The 13,858-nt window shown below is 43.7% G+C and overlaps 1 non-coding gene and 2 pseudogenes across 1 annotated transcript; all 3 read right to left on the minus strand.

Annotated features, from left to right (window-relative positions):
* Positions 1-969: 969 nt before the first annotated feature.
* On the minus strand, positions 970-10,310 carry LOC117149565 (annotated as a pseudogene).
* Positions 10,311-10,707: 397 nt separating this feature from the next.
* On the minus strand, positions 10,708-10,886 carry LOC117149566. Its single transcript, XR_004460383.1, has one exon. It is a non-coding gene; the product is annotated as a 5.8S ribosomal RNA (ribosomal RNA).
* Positions 10,887-11,574: 688 nt separating this feature from the next.
* On the minus strand, positions 11,575-13,558 carry LOC117149568 (annotated as a pseudogene).
* Between the last annotated feature and the right edge of the window lie 300 nt (positions 13,559-13,858).

Here is a 13,858-nt window from a genome sequence, read left to right on the forward strand (position 1 = left end):
ATACATATAATAATTAATCATTTTCATATGTATATTATTTAATTTACTCGTATAATTGCCAAAATCCTATGAAGACATAAGAGAATACAATATGAGAGGTCGGCGCAACCATAATATAGTAGTTGATGACGAGGTGTTTGGCAACTTGATACAATTCTTTTAAAAAGTCTTTATATTAATTATATGATAGGACAATATCATATCTATAATTGATGACGAGTTTGGCAACTTATAATTTTTAAAGTTTTTATATTATATATAGGACAATATCATATGCGTCACTAAATTGATGACGAGGTGTTTGGCAACTGACACAATTCATTAAAGTCTTTATATTAATTATATGATAGAGACAATATCATATGCGTCACTAAATTGATGACGAGGTATTTGGCAACTTGATAAATTCTTTAAAGTCTTTATATCAAAAATTATATGATAGGGACAATATCATATGCGTCACTAAATTGATGACGAGGTGTTTGGCAACTTGACACAATTCATTAAAGTCTTTATATTAATTATATGATAGGACAATATCATATGCGTCACTAAATTGATGACGAGGTATTTGGCAACTTGATACAATTCTTTAAAGTTTTATATCAAAAATTATATGATAGGACAATATCATATGCGTCACTAAATTGATGACGAGGTGTTTGGCAACTTGACACAATTCATTAAAGTCTTTATATTAATTATATGATAGGGACAATATCATATGCGTCACTAAATTGATGACGAGGTATTTGGCAACGTGATAGAATTCTTTAAAGTCTTTATATCAAAAATTATACGATAGGGACAATATCATATGCGTCACTAAATTGATGACGAGGTATTTGGCAACTTGATATAATTCTTTAAAGTCTTTATATCAAAAATTATATGATAGGGACAATATCATATGCGTCACTAAATTGATGACGAGGTGTTTGTTTGGCTACAGGAAAAATCATTTATTTATCGAATCATCAAGCAAAGGATAAGCTTCAGTGGATCGCAGTATGGCAGCTGCTCAACCACTTACAACACCTTGCCTGTTACAAAAGTCGTTTACAATTGATTCTAGGCTTTGTCATTGTATTAAATAATGCTTTTATATGTAACTAGCGCGGCATCAGGTGATCGAAGATCCTCCTAATTTACTATGTTACAAATTACATTGGCATCACATCCATTGTCGTTTATAAAATAAATTATAAACTTTAAATGGTTTAGAAGCCATACAATGCAAATTGCCCCTTATTTATCATTGCAGTCCAGCACGGATACGACCTTAGAGGCGTTCAGGCATAATCCAACGGACGTAGCGTCATACCACTGTTCGCTCGAACAAGTATTGTGCCATTGGTCCGTACCTGCGGTTCCTCTCGTACTACGCAGGAATGCTGTCGCAACAACGTTTTGTCATTAGTAGGGTAAAACTAACCTGTCTCACGACGGTCTAAACCCAGCTCACGTTCCCTTGCATGGGTGAACAATCCAACGCTTGGTGAATTTTGCTTCACAATGATAGGAAGAGCCGACATCGAAGGATCAAAAAGCGACGTCGCTATGAACGCTTGGCCGCCACAAGCCAGTTATCCCTATGGTAACTTTTCTGACACCTCTTGTTAAAAACTCTTTAAACCAAAAGGATCGATAGGCCGAGCTTTTGCTGTCCCTGTGTGTACTGAACACCGAGATCAAGTCAGCATTTGCCCTTTTGCTCTATGTGTGGTTTCTGTCCGCACTGAGCTGGCCTTGGGACACCTCCGTTATTATTTGAGAGATGTACCGCCCCAGTCAAACTCCCTACCTGGCAATGTCCTTGAATTGGATCATACCTGAGTAATTGGAGTTATACCAAATTTTCAAATCAAAAATACATAAATGCATCGTTTTATTAAAGAATTTGTTTGCGATTATATAACAAACTCGTGATACTTTGATCAAGAAGCTTGCATCAAAACCCAATACCATAAGATATAATAAATATATCCGTATAATGGCTAGGAAATGATACACGTTCCATTTAATCAAGTAAGTAAGGAAACAATAAGAGTAGTGGTATTTCATTGACGATACCAAACCGAGGTCTAATATCTCCCACTTATTCTACACCTCTTATGTCTCCTTACACTGCCAGATTAGAGTCAAGCTCAAAAGGGTCTTCTTTCCCCGCTAATTATTCCAAGCCCGTTCCCTTGGCTGTGGTTTCGCTAGATAGTAGATAGGGACAACGACGACTTTTCAGATCTCTCCGAACTTGTTTTACGTGGCGTGTTCCACACTGAAGGGATTACAACCACGACACCCTGAACACCCACAAGTGGTGCATGTATCAACATGGTGTATGTGTCTGGATACGCCAGACAAGCGTCCCGGACTAGAAGCTATAGCTATGTACATAGCGACCACCCCGGTAGCAATTCGAGTACTTGCTTGCCGGGCAAGCACTCCCCCTTGCTGAGGAGCGAGATCTACCTAAAATCTCTACTGATCTCTGGGTCACAGCACCCGAGTTTTGCGCAACTAGCACCGTAACTCAAACGTCGAACACGAAGGCTCTACCCGCGATATGGGTACCAACCACAGCCACCACGATACTCCCACCAGGGGGCCTACCTCAATGTGCAGTCTTGGATAGCTGCACAACCCGTGGTACCGAAAGAGAGGCTCGGTGGGCCTCCTCCTTTTGCTCCGACAAGCAGGGTTAGAGGGACCTATGGCTATATTAGTCGCCTCTTACGACAAGCAATAGCGGACTGTGGAAGTATTCTCGCCCGCTAACCACACGGCGAAGTTGTTGGGCTAAACACCCCTCCTCCTACGGAACACTTCGTCCGCAAACACTGCCAGCCGTTGAGTCCTCTGTTGATCTTCCAGGATTCTATCGAAGGTCCAGTTTTCGCCAAGGCGCTGCACTCCAAGTCCATCGAGGTTCCGCAAATCTGCATATAGGGGCAAGCGCACAATATGTGCATCCAGTCCTCATATGGATCTCCACAAGCGCAAGCAGTGGTATCGCTGAGGGCTCTCCCTTGCAAAAATGCGTTAAACGACCCGTGACCTGTCAGCAGGTAAGACGTCCTCATCGAGAATCCAAATCTTGGATCCCGATAGGCGAGAGTGACATATGGGATGAATTTATGCGTCACCCGTCCTGGTTCGCTGTCATCATCCCATCTGTTCTGCCAACTCTGCAGTAAGCACTCTTCTAGGCGAGTCTTCCTCTGCTTCCAGCTTAGACACGTAGTGTCCTCGTCATATAGCCAGTCGTTCTCCTCCAGCGGGTATCCACGCTTCAGCTTGTATTTGACCGCTAAAAACTTAGCAGCCAAGTCAAGCGGGGGAGCTCCACCAAGTACCTGCAGTGCCACTGTGGACACTGTTCGGCATACCGAAAGGCATCCAAGCAGGATTAGCCTCTGGCAGGAGGCTAGTCGTCTCCGGGCGGCTACTTGCTCGGCGGTGTCATACCATACCGGGGCACCAAACAGCACACAAGGTGCCATGAGTCCGTCATATATGGTCCGCCTGGCTCGAGGACTGAAGCCCCAGTCGGCTCGAAGCACACGCGCCAATGCTCCAACGACTCCGGTCATCCGCTGGCGAAGCGAAGCTATGTGCGTGAGGAATTTCATTCCTTCACTGACCGTGATGCCAAGGTACCGACAGCTACGCACATACGGAAGGTTCGCTCCAGCAAACCTCACCGTAGGCGCACGTCTCAAGGCACCTTTTAGCAGCATTATTACCGTCTTGCTGGTCGAGACGGCAACGCCAACTTCCGCTCCCCACGCTTCTACGATGGACATCAGCTGTGCTCCTTTTTCCTCTAGCATAGCTCGGGAATTTCCCTCGACGAGAAGCAGCAAGTCATCCGCGTATGCACTCAGCTGGCAATACGGCTGGAGACGCTGAAGCAGTACATCCATCAGAATGTCCCAGATAAATGGGCCACTGATTGACCCCTGCGGGCAGCCTCTAGTTACCGGTACTTCCACAGTACCGGAACTGCTTCGGATCACTGCTCTTCGGCCGGAGAAAAAGCTCTGCCACAAGCCCATCTCCCGGCATCCCAAGTCTGCTAGTCGGCGGAGTGCAGCACTCCATTCGACGTTGTCGAATGCTCCTTTGAAGTCCACGAATGTGCCGAGCACGTATTGCGCCGGGCTGGCACAAACACTGCTCTTCACGTGTCTCCAAGCATCCTCCACACATCGTCCTTGGCGAAATCCAAACTGCCATCTGCAGCCTTCCGGAAGAACTTCTCTCACACGATTCACCATGATGGCCTCGAGCACCTTACCAAAGACTGGCAGCAAGCATATTCCTCTATATGAGGAGGGCTCACACTTGTCCTTATCTGGCCCTTTGAGCAGCGAGACAACTCGTGGGCACTTCCACTCAGCGGGAAAGTATCCTAATCGGATGCATCGGGAAAACAACGATGCTAGGTGCTCGGGTATGGCGCGCCAGACTGCCTTGCAGATAGTGCCATTGATGCCGTCCAAGCCGGGAGAGCGCCTGCTCTTCAACCGGGCAACACATGCATCAACCTCGAATTCTTCGAGGGCCGGTGGGACTTCCTCCGCGATGGCAGTCGGTGCTTCGGACTCCGCAACTGGGAAGAAATTGCGGAGGAGCACTCGTGCACAGTCACCCCAATCAGTGATGAGCTCGCCATTCACGCGGAGGCACCCAATCTCCGTGCACTTTCTGCGGCCTCGGCAAATCTTGTAGACGCGCCCCCATGGGTCGTCGGCATGATCTCCCACGAAGCGTTTCCAGTCATCCATTTTCGCCCTCCCAATGAGCTTCTTGTAGTTGGCTGAGGCCCGCCTCAGCTCGACCACTACACGCTCTATAGCGGCACCGTCATCACGACGCCTTCCATCTTGGAGTAGGCGACGAAGTCTCCGGACTTCGCGCCTTGCAGCGCAGAGGTCGGCAGTCCACCAACGTGCTCTCCTGTTGGGCGATCGAATTGACTTTCTTCCCAGCGCAATATCACATACATTATGTACTATACTGCGCAGGGTCGAAACTTGCTGGTCCAACGGCGACTCTGAGAAGTTTTCCGGAAGTTCGGCTGCTCTACTCACCATTTCCTCCTTGAACAATCGCCAACGTGCATTGGAGAAGTTCCAGGACGGCACAGGAGCTATGCTCTCAACTGCGCGCGCGGTAGTTGGTTCGGCCACAACAGTAATGATGTTGTGGTCACTCAATTCCCACTCGTCCACTCTCCACTCATATGTGGCCCACATAGATGCTGCCTCATTGACGATTGTCACGTCGATATCGCTAGTAGCTCTGTGATTATCGAACGTGTACACCTCTGTTGACTGGTTTAGGGCGGCGACTCTTGCCTCCAGCATCCACTCTGACAGCAGCTCACCCCGTCTGTAGTTAGCTTGCCCCTCGGCATGACGAGAGAGTTTGCTAAGCCACATGGGGGACACTGCATTCGCGTCGAGGCCCAGGATTGCGGGGGTTCTGCTGGCCTGCAGCAGGACCGCATCCATGTACCGGAGGTACGGTTCCAGAGGTGCATCGAACTGGCAGTATGCGGCGCAAAGGAAGATTGAGCCAAAGCTCCCTTTAACGACCAGACATACGCCATAATCCGTGGTGAGGGTCTCCACTGGCATACAGATGGCTTCCTGTTGATCTACTAGGATGGCTGCCTTCCCTCGCCGATCGGTGAAAATTCTCATTCCTTCAGGCAGCACATCCATTCCGTCCCCGCCGAGATACGGCTCCTGCACCAGCGCGAACATAGACTCCGATCTCCTGAGTCGGACTCCGAGCTCGATGGTCGCAGCTCTGCCTCGGCCACAGTTCGCTTGGATGAAGCTAAACATTAATGTCTAGCTTGCACCCTCGCCAGCAACGCCCCGTATATCGGGCACACGTTCGAGAGCATGTAATGCCCCGAGGGTTGCCCTCTGTGACGGCAGTTCCGGCAGTCCACCGGGTTTTGGCACTTTGCCGCGGTGTGGCCTTGTTGCCCGCACTGGCGGCAGACATTGTCCTTCTGCCGGCATTCGCTGACCTTGTGGTCGAAACCCACGCATCTGTGGCAGGCGTATGTGCGGACCTGTGCTCGGCATCGGAATGAGAACCACTTGATGTAGACACGACCTACATCAAGCTTCGCCATCGCGCGGTCGTCTACCTCTAGCGTTACATTTACTGTGGCGCCGTCGGTTACCGACCACGCCTTGGTCACCAGGTGCACGGACTTCTTAAATTGGGACATAGTCATATCGCTGTCGAAGTTATTTCCATGCAGCTCCTGCATGAATTCCTCAGGGCCGATAGCTGTGTCGACGTCATAGACGACGACCTTCGGCTTCTCGGCCGCATTCCGTGCCACATTTAGCCCAACTTCAGCGAACCTCTTTGATGCTACCACCTTCTGCAGCTCTCCAACTGAAGGAGTACGAATGATCGCACCACCACCTCGACGGAGCTCACGTACCTCATGTACTCTGACTCCGAGGGAGGGTGCAACCATCGTTCGCACCTTTTCCGCTATAGCTTTCCCCGATAGCGCAGGGTCGTCGCACTTCACCACCGCTGACCACGTCTCGCGAACCTTGGTGGTCCGCGGGGCAGCGATGGGTGCAACCTGTGGCATCTGGGGAGCATTGGCGGCCGTATTCTTTAACGGATTCGACGACGGCGGCGGCGGTGGCGGCATAGCGAGCCGCGTCTCCAGTTCTCCACACCGGAGCATTAACGCCAGCACCAGCTCATCGTAGCGGCTGATAGCATACGAGAGCTCTTCCGTGTCCACTTCTCCTAGGCTGCGGAAGCTGCTTCTCACCATGCGCTGGGTGGCCGACAGCTCTGCCATCATGGCTGCTTGCCCAGCACGGGCGGCAGCGGTAGCGGCAGTGGCAGTGGTGGCAACAATTTTAGCAGCAGTGGAAACGGCGGAGGCAGCAGTGTGGTCGGCAGCAGGGGCAGCAGTAGGATCAACAGCGGTGGCAGCAGCGTGGGGGGGGTAGCCGCCCGGGCGTCCTCCAGCGACGAAAACGCCTCCTCCAGTACACCAACGGGTTCTGGCACTCCATTCGATGCCAGGGCAACCAATTTCGCCTGCGTCGGCGCCGAGCTCTTAGAGGCCAGATGGCTTCTGCGCCTGCGTCGTTTGGACTTCCTCGAAGCACTACTTCCGCTCAAGGCACTCACGCTGCTGTCGCTCTCGATCGGCATAACTCCGATGGTGGCTCCTCCTACCGTCGACGCCAGCAACCGTATGCTCGTTTGCTCAGTGACAAAAGGTAGATGCTCTAGAGCTCCACCTATCGGTAGCGTCTGGTAGCACTAAAACTGTCCCTATACACAAACCCTAGCAGTGACTGCCACCAATAAGCTTTTTGACAGCTGCTCAAAAAGCTTACTCGAAAAACTTACTCGTAAGCTCGCCTCGCAGCACGTGCGGAGTGGAAAATTTCCAATAGTTTATTGTTAATAATTTCCAAACCGCTTGTTTTTAACACTCGACAATTTTCACTCGACTTCCGCGGAGCACTAAATCACCGATTTAATTACTTTCCAACAAGGAAAACTTAGTTATTCGCAATCTGTACACGAGCGCAACGAAAACACGTCCGTCGTTAATCCATTCATGCGCGTCACTAATTAGATGACGAGGCATTTGGCTACCTTAAGAGAGTCATAGTTACTCCCGCCGTTGACCCGCGCTTACTTGAATTTCTTCACTTTGACATTCAGAGCACTGGGCAGAAATCACATTGTGTCAACACCCGCTAGGGCCATCACAATGCTTTGTTTTAATTAGACAGTCGGATTCCCCAAGTCCGTGCCAGTTCTGAATTGATTGTTAATTGATAATCGTTATAATTGATAAGAACTAATTGGTTTAACCCAAATAGTATTCTTAAAAATTTTAGCAAGAAAGTTCCACAATTGGCTACGTAACTAAACTATCCGGGGAACAAGTAACTAACATAAATGCTAGAAACTCTATTTACCCAGAACGAGCACATAAACCATGTTATTGTTTCCCAATCAAGCCCGACTATCTCAATCTTCAGAGCCAATCCTTATCCCGAAGTTACGGATCTAATTTGCCGACTTCCCTTACCTACATTATTCTATCGACTAGAGACTCTTCACCTTGGAGACCAGCTGCGGATATTGGTACGGCCTGTTGAGAAGTTTGCGTGTCCCCACCATAAATTTTCAAGGTCCGAGGAGAAAATATCGACACAACAGTATATGTCATGCTCTTCTAGCCCATCTACCATATCTCTCTGCGAAAGACTTCCATGGTAGTACGGCTATAAAACAGAAAAGAAAACTCTTCCGATATCTCTCGACGGCTTCTTTATGGTCGTTCCTGTTGCCAGGATGAGCACGAGGCCCATATTTAATAACAAACGGATACTCAACAGGTTACGGAATTGGAACCGTATTCCCTTTCGTTCAAAATTATTCAAGTGTATTATATTCGCTTTGTTTATATAGTTAGGCATTTTTGTTTTACTTGAAAATTTTCGGCTTTCGCCTTGAACTTAGGACCGACTAACTCGTGATCAACCACTGTTCACACGAAACCCTTCTCCACTTCAGTCCTCCAAGGTCTCATTCGATTATTTGCTACTACCACCAAGATCTGTACCAATGGCAGCTCCATGCAGGCTTACGCCAAACACTTCTACGCATACCATTGTACCTTCCTACTCACTAAAGTTTCAAATTTATATCACAAGTAATATAAATCATCTACTTTAGCGGTAATGTATAGGTATACAACTTAAGCGCCATCCATTTTAAGGGCTAGTTGCTTCGGCAGGTGAGTTGTTACACACTCCTTAGCGGATTTCGACTTCCATGATCACCGTCCTGCTGTTTTAAGCAACCAACGCCTTTCATGGTATCTGCATGAGTTGTTAATTTGGGCACCGTAACATTACGTTTGGTTCATCCCACAGCGCCAGTTCTGCTTACCAAAAGTGGCCCACTGGGCACATTATATCATAACCTTGAACTTCATATCAAGAAAGTTAAGGTTCTTACCCATTTAAAGTTTGAGAATAGGTTAAGATCGTTTCGACCCTAAGGCCTCTAATCATTCGCTTTACCAGATAAGATTATTTTATATAATATTAAAATGCACCAGCTATCCTGAGGGAAACTTCGGAAGGAACCAGCTACTAGATGGTTCGATTGGTCTTTCGCCCCTATACTCAATTCTGACAATCGATTTGCACGTCAGAACTGTTTCGGTCTTCCATCAGGGTTTCCCCTGACTTCAACTGATCAAGTATAGTTCACCATCTTTCGGGTCACAGCATATATGCTCAAGGTACGTTCCAGTTAGAGGCATAAATAATATAAATATACATTATACATAACTATATAGAACGCCCCGGGATTGTGTTAATTAGCTATAAATAGCTAAAAAACTAATCCCATTATTAGTCAAGTTAATTACGCTATTAGGTTTACATCCCAATAACTTGCACATATGTTAGACTCCTTGGTCCGTGTTTCAAGACGGGTCCCGAAGGTATCCTGAATCTTTCGCATTGTTAATCATACAAGAGCATATAATAAACACAAAAATCAATGATAATTATGCCATTATATAATTCCGAAAAATTAACGCTCTGTAATAATATAAATCTATCAGCACTTTATCAAATTAATAACATTTATTCTGTGTTAAAATGCAAGCAATTTAATTGGAATAAACTATAAGTTATATTTTATGATAAATTTGGGATATGCTAATAGATTACAATGTCCTTATATGGAAAAAATGCACATTATTCTTAATAATATTATTTAAATATTACAATTTTAATGATGAATTTTCCATAACGGATATTCAGGTTCATCGGGCTTAACCTCTAAGCAGTTTCACGTACTGTTAACTCTCTATTCAGAGTTCTTTTCAACTTTCCCTCACGGTACTTGTTTACTATCGGTCTCATGGTTATATTTAGTTTTAGATGGAGTTTACCACCCACTTAGTGCTGCACTATCAAGCAACACGACTCTTTGGAAACATCATCTAGTAATCATTAACGTTATACGGGCCTGGCACCCTCTATGGGTAAATGGCCTCATTAAGAAGGACTTAAATCATTAATTTCTCATACTAGAATATTGACGCTCCATACACTGCATCTCACATTTGCCATATAGACAAAGTGACTTAGTGCTGAACTGTTTTCTTTTCGCTCGCCGCTACTAAGAAAATCCTTGTTAGTTTCTTTTCCTCCCCTAATTAATATGCTTAAATTCAGGGGGTAGTCCCATATGAGTTGAGGTTGTATATATAACTATTTTTTGCCATAAATTCTTTATATATAAATGATAAAACAATCAATTAAATTCGTTATAAATAGTTCCAATAGTTCTTGTAAGCAAAGTTATTTTTTTATCCATTTAACGAACCAACGAAGAATAATAACAAAACCAAGATTTTTCTTTTTCCGAATCATTAATAAGAGACAATTCTAGATGAAAAATATTTCAATTTTTTATGCTAGACATTTCTCAGTATTATTTGATTGAAAAAGAAAATATTTCTCTTCGTTTTTTCACATTCAAATGTGAGATAATGTTTTTCATTTCTTTTTTAATATTATGAATAAAATCATTATTTAATCCAATAATATACCATATGCTTATAAAAAATTTATAAACAACTTAATTAGCATAGTCTTACAACCCTCAACCATATGTAGTCCAAGCAGCACTATAAAATTAATTAAAGTACATAACAGCATGGACTGCGATATGCGTTCAAAATGTCGATGTTCATGTGTCCTGCAGTTCACACGATGACGCACAGTTTGCTGCGTTCTTCATCGACCCATGAGCCGAGTGATCCACCGCTTAGAGTTTTATAATTCATTTTTATATAATATCAATATTGTTTTTATTGAAAGAAATTAAAAATACACCATTTTACTGGCATATATCAATTCCTTCAATAAATTTATTTTTATACCTAAAAATAAATGTTGCGATATGTCTTAGTTTCATATAAGCATTATGTATCATAAAAATCTGGTTATGGTTTGCTATTTTGGGTGACACATACTGCAAAATTTATATAAAACATTAACCTGATGGATGACAGGTACAAACATTGTATATTTTAGGTTGTTGCATTAGCCAACGTATGCCTCATAACATAGATGAACAATACATATTCGCAACGCGTGTATATTATGGTCCATATACACACACACTTATTTTGAATACCACATTCAAAATTATTTTAATTTTAATTCGACTTCTACTTTCAAATTTTGTTCAGTTTCTTCGATTTCCATTTTCGAGAATTTGTTTTTATAGGAAACGCCATTGTTGTAGTAGGTACTGCCACAAATACGCACAACAACATTAATAATGTTAAAGTCTTTTTATGAGGTTGCCAAGCCCCACATATAAAATAAAAGCCCATCTTCATTTTATTTTGACTTTAACTTTTGATTCCGTGGAATCATTTTGTAATATTTTTATTTTGGTAAATTGTATTTATTTGTATTATAACAAATGTTTATTAACGATAAGGATATTATACAATAATGATCCTTCCGCAGGTTCACCTACGGAAACCTTGTTACGACTTTTACTTCCTCTAAATAATCAAGTTCGGTCAACTTTTGCGAAACAACCGTAACACGCAAGGCGTCACAGTGATCACGTCCGGAGACCTCACTAAATAATTCAATCGGTAGTAGCGACGGGCGGTGTGTACAAAGGCAGGGACGTAATCAATGCGAGTTAATGACTCACACTTACTGGGAATTCCAAGTTCATGTGAACAGTTTCAGTTCACAATCCCAAGCATGAAAGTGGTTCAGCGGTTTACCCGGACCTCTCGGTCTAGGAAATACACGTTGATACTTTCATTGTAGCGCGCGTGCAGCCCAGGACATCTAAGGGCATCACAGACCTGTTATTGCTCAATCTCATTATTGCTAGACGCAATTTGTCCATTTAAGAAGCTAGTGTCCTTATAATGGGACAAACCAACAGGTACGGCTCCACTTACATAACACATTCAAACACAATAAACATTTTACTGCCACCATGAATGAAGGCTACATAAGCTTCAGCACCATAATCCTGAAGATATCTATTTAATATATTTGAGTCTCGTTCGTTATCGGAATTAACCAGACAAATCACTCCACGAACTAAGAACGGCCATGCACCACCACCCATAGATTCGAGAAAGAGCTATCATCTGTCTTACACACTTATGTTCGGACCTGGTAAGTTTTCCCGTGTTGAGTCAAATTAAGCCGCAGGCTCCACTCCTGGTGTGCCCTTCCGTCAATTCCTTTAAGTTTCAGCTTTGCAACCATACTTCCCCCGAGCCCAAAAGCTTTGGTTTCCCGGGGAAGCGACTGAGAGAGCCATAAAGTAGCTACACCCAATTGCTAGCTGGCATCGTTTATGGTTAGAACTAGGCGGTATCTGATCGCCTTCGAACCTCTAACTTTCGTTTCTTGATTAATGAAAACATCTTTGGCAAATGCTTTCGCTTAAGTTAGTCTTACGACGGTCCAAGAATTTCACCTCTCGCGTCGTAATACTAATGCCCCAAACTGCTTCTATTAATCATTACTCTTGATCTGAAAACCAATGAAAGCAGAACAGAGGTCTTATTTCATTATCCATGCACAGAATATTCAGGCATTTGAAGCCTGCTTTAAGCACTCTAATTTGTTCAAAGTAATAGTACCGGCCCACAATAACACTCGTTTAAGAGCACTAGTGCAGGTTTTTAATAGGAGGAACATATGAAAAATACAAGTATTTAATCACATATAAGAACTCCACCGGTAATACGCTTACATACATAAAGGTATAGTACTAACACAATTGTAAGTTGTACTACCCCGTATGAAGCACAAGTTCAACTACGAACGTTTTAACCGCAACAACTTTAATATACGCTATTGGAGCTGAATTACCGCGGCTGCTGGCACCAGACTTGCCCTCCAATTGGTCCTTGTTAAAGGATTTAAAGTGTACTCATTCCAATTACAGGGCCTCGGATATGAGTCCTGTATTGTTATTTTTCGTCACTACCTCCCCGAGCTGGGAGTGGGTAATTTACGCGCCTGCTGCCTTTCCTTAGATGTGGTAGCCGTTTCTCAGGCTCCCTCTCCGGAATCGAACCCTGATTCCCCGTTACCCGTTGCAACCATGGTAGTCCTAGATACTACCATCAAAAGTTGATAGGGCAGACATTTGAAAGATCTGTCGTCGGTACAAGACCATACGATCTGCATGTTATCTAGAGTTCAACCAATATAACGATCTTGCGATCGCTTGGTTTTAGCCTAATAAAAGCACATGTCCCATAAGGTTCATGTTTTAATTGCATGTATTAGCTCTAGAATTACACAGTTATCCAAGTAACTGTTAACGATCTAAGGAACCATAACTGATATAATGAGCCTTTTGCGGTTTCACTTTTAATTCGTGTGTACTTAGACATGCATGGCTTAATCTTTGAGACAAGCATATAACTACTGGCAGGATCAACCAGAATAATGTTTTTCCTTCATATTTCCATTCATATATTTTGAATCGAAATAAGCAATATAATAGATATATAGATATATAGATTTTTCACTTTATATATTCCATGATTTTTATTATATTGAATAAAATTCAATATTTCGCCTTTGGGTAAAATTTAAATATATATAAGTAAAAAATCCATTCGATTACGGCCATTTTTATATAGCATTCGTAATCCATATTTTCATTTTTAATTTATACTTGTTTTACCAATATATAACAAGAATTTCATCTAATTATTGTAATATATATATTTCTATAATTTTAT

The sequence above is a fragment of the Drosophila mauritiana genome, unplaced genomic scaffold (genome assembly GCF_004382145.1).
Source record: "Drosophila mauritiana strain mau12 unplaced genomic scaffold, ASM438214v1 U_245, whole genome shotgun sequence".
In the NCBI taxonomy this organism is placed as follows: Eukaryota; Metazoa; Arthropoda; class Insecta; order Diptera; family Drosophilidae; genus Drosophila; species Drosophila mauritiana.